Source organism: Littorina saxatilis, linkage group LG16, assembly GCF_037325665.1.
Source record: "Littorina saxatilis isolate snail1 linkage group LG16, US_GU_Lsax_2.0, whole genome shotgun sequence".
In the NCBI taxonomy this organism is placed as follows: domain Eukaryota; kingdom Metazoa; phylum Mollusca; class Gastropoda; order Littorinimorpha; family Littorinidae; genus Littorina; species Littorina saxatilis.
Window position 1 is genome coordinate 13,414,745 of NC_090260.1, and position 6,645 is coordinate 13,421,389.

The window sequence follows — 6,645 nt, forward strand, 5'->3', positions numbered from 1 at the left end:
CAAGCACTCTCTCGTACAGGTGCACTGAAGTTGTGCAGTGTGGAACTTGCGTTTGGGTGACACCCGTCTGCAGCACATTAAAGTTGGGAGAATGGGACTCCAACTGACTAAGTCTTGCGTCTGCTTTTGCTGTCAGTTCGAGACATTTTGACGAAGCGCACAGGGCGGGGATGTAGCTCAGTCGGTAGCGCGCTGGATTTGGATCCAGTTGGCCGCTGTCCGCGTGAGTTCGTCCCCGCGTTCGGCGAGAGATTTATTTCTCAGAGTCAACTTTGTGTGCAGACTCTCCTCGGTGTCCGAACACCCCCGTGTGGACACGCAAGCACAAGACCAAGTGCGCACGAAAAAGATCCTGTAATCCATCTCAGAGTTCGGTGGGTTATAGAAACACGAAAATACCCAGCATGCTTCCTCCGAAAACGGCGTATGGCTGCCTAAATGGCGGGGTAAAAAAACGGTCATACACGTGAAATTCCACTCGTGCAACAACCACGAGTGTACGTGGGAGTTTCAGCCCACGAACGCAGAAGAAGAAGAAGAAGACGAAGCGCACAAAGTTATGCCACCGAAAAATAAATCTAAAGCCTGCCAAAGTTCAACAAAAGCTGAACACGTTTGGCTATTCAACGGCATCCTGTGCTACATTAGGGTCAACAAGTCGCGTAAGGCGAAAATACAACATTTAGTCAAGTAGCTGTCGAACTCACAGAATGAAACTGAACGCAACGCAATTTTTCAGCAAGACCGTATACTCGTAGCATCGTCAGTCCACCGCTCATGGCAAAGGCAGTGAAATTGACAAGAAGAGCGGTTTAGTAGTTGCGCTTTTCTGTACCTCTCTTCGTTTTAACTTTCTGAGCGTTTTTTTAATCCAAACATATCATATCTATATGTTTTTGGAATCAGGAACCGACAAGGAATAAGATGAAAGTGTTTTTAAATTGATTTCGACAATTTAATTTTGATAATAATTTTTATATTTTTAATTTTCAGAGCTTGTTTTTAATCCAAATATAACATATGTATACGTTTTTGGAATCAGCAAATGACGGAGAATAAGATAAACGTACATTTGGATCGTTTTATAATTTTTTATTTTTTTTTTACAATTTTCAGATTTTTAATGACCAAAGTCATTAATTAGTTTTTAAGCCACCAAGCTGAAATGCAATACCGAAGTCCGGGCTTCGTCGAAGATTACTTGACCAAAATTTCAATCAATTTGGTTGAAAAATGAGAGCGTGACAGTGCCGCCTCAACTTTCACGAAAAGCCGGATATGACGTCATCAAAGACATTCAATAAAAAAAATGAAAAAAACCTATGGGGATATCATACCCAGAAACTCTCATGTCAAATGTCATAAAGATCGGTCCAGTAGTTTAGTCTGAATCGCTCTACACACACACACACACACACGCACATACACCACGACCCTCGTCTCGATTCCCCCCCCTACGTTAATACATTTAGTCAAATCTTGACTAAATGTAAAAACAGGGGGAAACACGGCGAGTGTCATTCTTGAAAATGAAAATATTCTGACGTCCTATTGGAATTTCTGAAAGCGGTCAAATGTCCTATTGATGCTGAAGAGCTAGGACATTTGTGCTATAGGTATGAATTTGTAGCAACATCCCTAGGCCATAACGTAGCTCAGTTCGTAGAGCACTGGACTTGTGAGCCTTGGGTAACGGGTTCGAATCCAAGCAGTAAAAGGAAAGAGAGAATGCTTACTGTCCTTCGCCCGACCGGGTTATCGACTACACACGGAAGGTATTAGGCCAAAAAAAAATAGGTCTGTTTACGGTAACATAGACCCAAAAAATAGGGTCGGTAGGTCGGGATTTTTTTTTTTCTTTTTTTTTCTCCAAAAAACCATATTTTTACGTTATTTTGCCCAAAAAACAAAAGATTTTTTTTTGTGTTTTTTTTCTCCCCCAAATGCCAAAAAAAAGTCTAGGGTCACGCGAAAAAAATAGGGTCGGTCGGGTTACCGTAAACAGACCTATTTTTTTTTTTGGCCTTAGTTCTAGACAAAAACAAAATCACCAGGCGGAAGCATGCATGTGGCAGATGTTACCGTGCTGGTCACAACTGCACCGCTTCTGCTTGTCTGTGTCATTTCAGGGCTGGAATCTAAAGGGCAGAGATGACATTCTTCTTCTTCTTCTGCGTTCATGGGCTGAAACTCCCTCGTACACTCGTGTTTTTGCACGAGTGGAATTTTACGTGTATGACCGTTTTTACCCGGGCCGCCATTAAGGCAGCCATACGCCGCTTTCGGAGGAAGCATGCTGGGCATTTTCGTGTTTCTATATCCCACCGAACTCTGACATGGATTACAGGATCTTTTCCGTGCGCACTTGGTCTTGTGCTTGCGTGTACACACGAAGGGGGTTAAGTCACTAGCAGGTCTGCACATAAGTTGACCTGGGAGATCGGAAAAATCTCCACTCTTAACCCACCAGGCGGCAGCGACCGGGATTCGAACTCACGACCCCCCGATTAAGAGGCCGAGGTCTTACCACCACGCCACTGCGCCCGTCAGAGATGACATTAATTGATGAAGGAAATTAGGCTGAGTTATTTCTGAACGGTGTATATTACGTAATGGTTAATTGGCTTGTTCACAAACCTAATCATCTAAGACCTGGTTAGTGGGAAGGTCCTGTGGTGTTTGAGGGTTACACAAAGTCTATAGAAATACAGAGTAGTTTATGAGCGTTTGGGTCATGAAAGACCTGGGAAGAACTATGAATTTACAGATAATGACAAAATTATAGCCAAAACAACATACCCAAGAGGCAAAGGAAAACCAATGTTGTTTTTCTAATAACCTCATGGACTTGAAATACAAAGGAAAGCCTGATACTTGCATGCTACTGTACACATGTTTAAATCGGAGTCATGCTTAAAGTCCTGCCCTGACAGCTCAGCCTGGATGGCCTGCCCTTGGTCCAGCACACTTGCGGCGTCGGGACTGGCACAACATGCTAGCTATCATCTGAATAAATGTGTATGTATGCTTCTTGTATCTGTTTATTCCTTTCCTTGTAATTGTTAACTCAAAAGATTGAATTCAACATTAAATTCATGGGTATTCATGCAGCATTTTAATTTCTTTTGCCTCTGAGTACATACTATTCAGACTGAAAATATACGCCTTCAATAATGTGTACCTGATGGAAGTATATTTGTTGGTGACGTAATTGTGCTGGTTGCAGGTGATAAACTTTTTCTTTTGAATGTAATCTCAGGCAGTCGCCCAGGGTATGGTGTTGTCAGTGAGGACACGCTTGGGATCACATCTGGAATAAAACATAACAAATTAAGCATGTACATTATTATAAGACAATATTATTTATAAATTAATTGGCTTTAAATTGAAACTTCAAGGTGATCATCTTGGATTGGCTCCTGAACATTACCATATTTAAGCCCCATGGAGTGAAATGAGAAATTATGGAAACATGTCCCACACATAAACTAATTACCTCAAAGAGCTACATGGAAATCTTTAAGTCTTGACGTGATAGAGAGAGTTCATTCTACGTTGAGTACTTTATGTCAAGATTGTTTTATTACATAAGAAAATGAGAAATGGTATTTACTTTTTTTCTGGCATGCTGCACACAGTCCTGAGCCACAGAATGAAATTAATAAATATGCCTTAGTGGAAGAAAAATCCTTTTAGAGACTTAAACATTTTTGTTTTACCTTCTGGAGGTGATACGTCTGAGCTGCTTGAACCTGCTGGTAGTGTCGCATGAGTACTTGGACTTTGTTTGTTTGTTTGTTCGTTCATGGGCTGAAATTCCCACGGCTTTTACGTGTATGACCGTTTTTACCCCGCCATTTAAGCAGCCATACGCCGCTTTCGGAGAAAGCATGCTGGGTATTTTCGTGTTTCTATAACCCACCGAACTCTGACATGGATTACAGGATCTTTTTCGTGCGCACTTGGTCTTGTGCTTGCGTGTACACACGGGGGTGTTCGGACACCGAGGAGAGTCTGCACACAAAGTTGACTCTGAGAAATAAATCTCTCGCCGAACGTGGGGACGAACTCACGCTGACAGCGGCCAACTGGATACAAATCCAGCGCGCTACCGACTGAGCTATATCACCGCCCATGTACTTGGACTTTCAATATCCACACACACACACACACACACACACACACACACACACACACACACACACACACACACACACACACACACACACACACCACACACACACACAAATGAAGACATAAGTAGATGTACACAGAGTTAAATGTTTAACAGGAAAAATATTAACCTGTACCTCCACAGCGGACCGTGTAGCACGTCGGCAGTGGCGGAGCTTTTCTTGCCGCGTGAGCCGGCTCTCAACGTCTTCATCGCTGAGACCCCTGATGCCCTGGCCTTGGAGCTCATTTCGCTTTGCGTTGATGAGCAGCTGCACGTCCTTGGGGTCCCAGGCGAAGATACAACGAGAGAGTCGGGACATGAAGAGCTTGTACTGGGGATGCCTCTCGGAGTTTCAGCCTGCATGATGCAATCCTTTATAAAAAAAAAAATACAGAATGAAAATTGAAATACTGAAAGTGACACATAAGGGTGATCACACTTAACTGTCCTTTCACTTTTTCTTGTACATATATACTTTTTTTGCTCTCTCTTTTTTTCTAAATGGATAACAAGAGAAATTGTCTGTCATTATGAAAGCAGTGTTTGGAATCGAATAACGTTGCCCAGAAAAATTCATACATCAATTAATATCATGCGATTGAACACTTCCCTTCGCATGGATTATCATCTTCATTGTTTTGTAACCCTTCTGTCTTTCTTACAAAAAGTAGAATTAATGTTGAGTGTGTATTGATGCGCCTCGCCAGCGTATGTTCATGTAGCAAATGTTTGGTCACCATCAAAGTTGAACCCCAGTAATCTGACCAATCACATAATATTTTACATTGTAAACCCATCTTGATGATTTTACAATATGTATTTGTCATTCTTGGTTCAATGGTCTCATCCGTCGCGATATAACCTTCGTGGTTGAAAACGACGTTAAACACCAAATAAAGAAAGAATGGTCTCATGAAAATGGCTTAATATTCAGACAAACTCATCATTTGTGCAGTTACTTAATGTGGTTATTCTCCAACTTGATATACACTGCATTTAATTCATGTTGAAGCAGTACACACAGAAGCGACAACCTAAAATCACACTTATACCCGAAATATCAATCAATCAATCAATCAATGAGTCTTATATCGCGCATATTCCGTGGGTACAGTTCTAGGCGCTCTGCAGTGATGCCGTGTGAGATGAAATTTTATACGGCCAGTAGATTGCAGCCATTTCGGCGCATATTTACCTTTCACGGCCTATTATTCCAAGTCACACGGGTATAGGTAGACAATTATTAACTGTGCCTAAGCAATTTTGCCAGGAAAGACCCTTTTGTCAATCGTGGGATCTTTAACGTGCACGCCCAATGTAGTGTACACGGGGGGAGGTTCGGACACCGAAGAGAGTCTGCACACAAAGTTGACTCTGTGAAATAAATTTCCGCCGAACCTTTGATCGAACTCACGCTGACAGCGGCCAACTGAATACAAATCCAGCGCGCTACCAACTGAGCTATATCCCCGCCCCGGGGGCAAAAGAGTGAGTGATACAAAGAAATGAGGAAAACCAACTAACCTCATCATAAAATGCCATCGTCAAGGCGTACGTACACCTGTGGCCATGATTCCCTGAACATGGTGCAAATCTGTGTGCAGCAGTCCATGTCCACATAGAAAACCTCTGGAGGGTCAGCTTTTGCAGCAGCATAGCGTTTCACGATGCCATCCACCATTTTGTTTGAGACCCTTTCTCCCTTCTTTAGCCGTCAGGACGCTGATAAGGACTGTGCCGTGCTCGTTGCCAATGTTTGTGCACCATTCAGCCGTGCCCTTAGCAGCACCCTGCAGCGTCTTGATGATCTGCAAGAACAATTTCCTTCTTGTCTTTATTGTTGCTTAATGACCATAAGCAAATCATTATTCTGGATGACAATCTACTAATGCTGCGTCGCCCAAAACAAATAACGGTTTTGGGTGTGCCGAAAAAAAGAACAGGGCCGGAGTGCTATGTTAATTATGAGCAGTTCTTCCACACCCATTTAAAAAATATGACACTACCAGCATGTTCCCGCATATTGAGCCAGAATTATTTGTTTTAGCAAATCGACGTTGCAGTTCTCTCTCTATCTCTCTCTCTCTCTCTCTCTCTCTCTCTCTCTCTCTCTCTCTCTCTCTCTCTCTCTCTCTCTCTCACCGCTTCGGCCAACTCATAATCTACACTCAGCTCTTTTCACCCCAGCAGATTATGTGTATTCTTTGTTGTTTTCTTTATTTCTTCAATGTTAAAATGCTTGTAGATCGTTAGCCAAACGTGAGTTCGACTTTTATACCGCAGAATATCTCCATCGTTTTGCTGAAGAAAGTAGTCCCGGAGTCAACGATAAATATGCAGATGACCTCTATAAATTATTCAATTGTACTCTGAGATCAAAGACAATGACCAATGACAGGTGAGAAGCGCAGGGATTTTTTTTTATGCACATATTCAAGGCGCAGGGATTTATTTATGATGGTAACCAT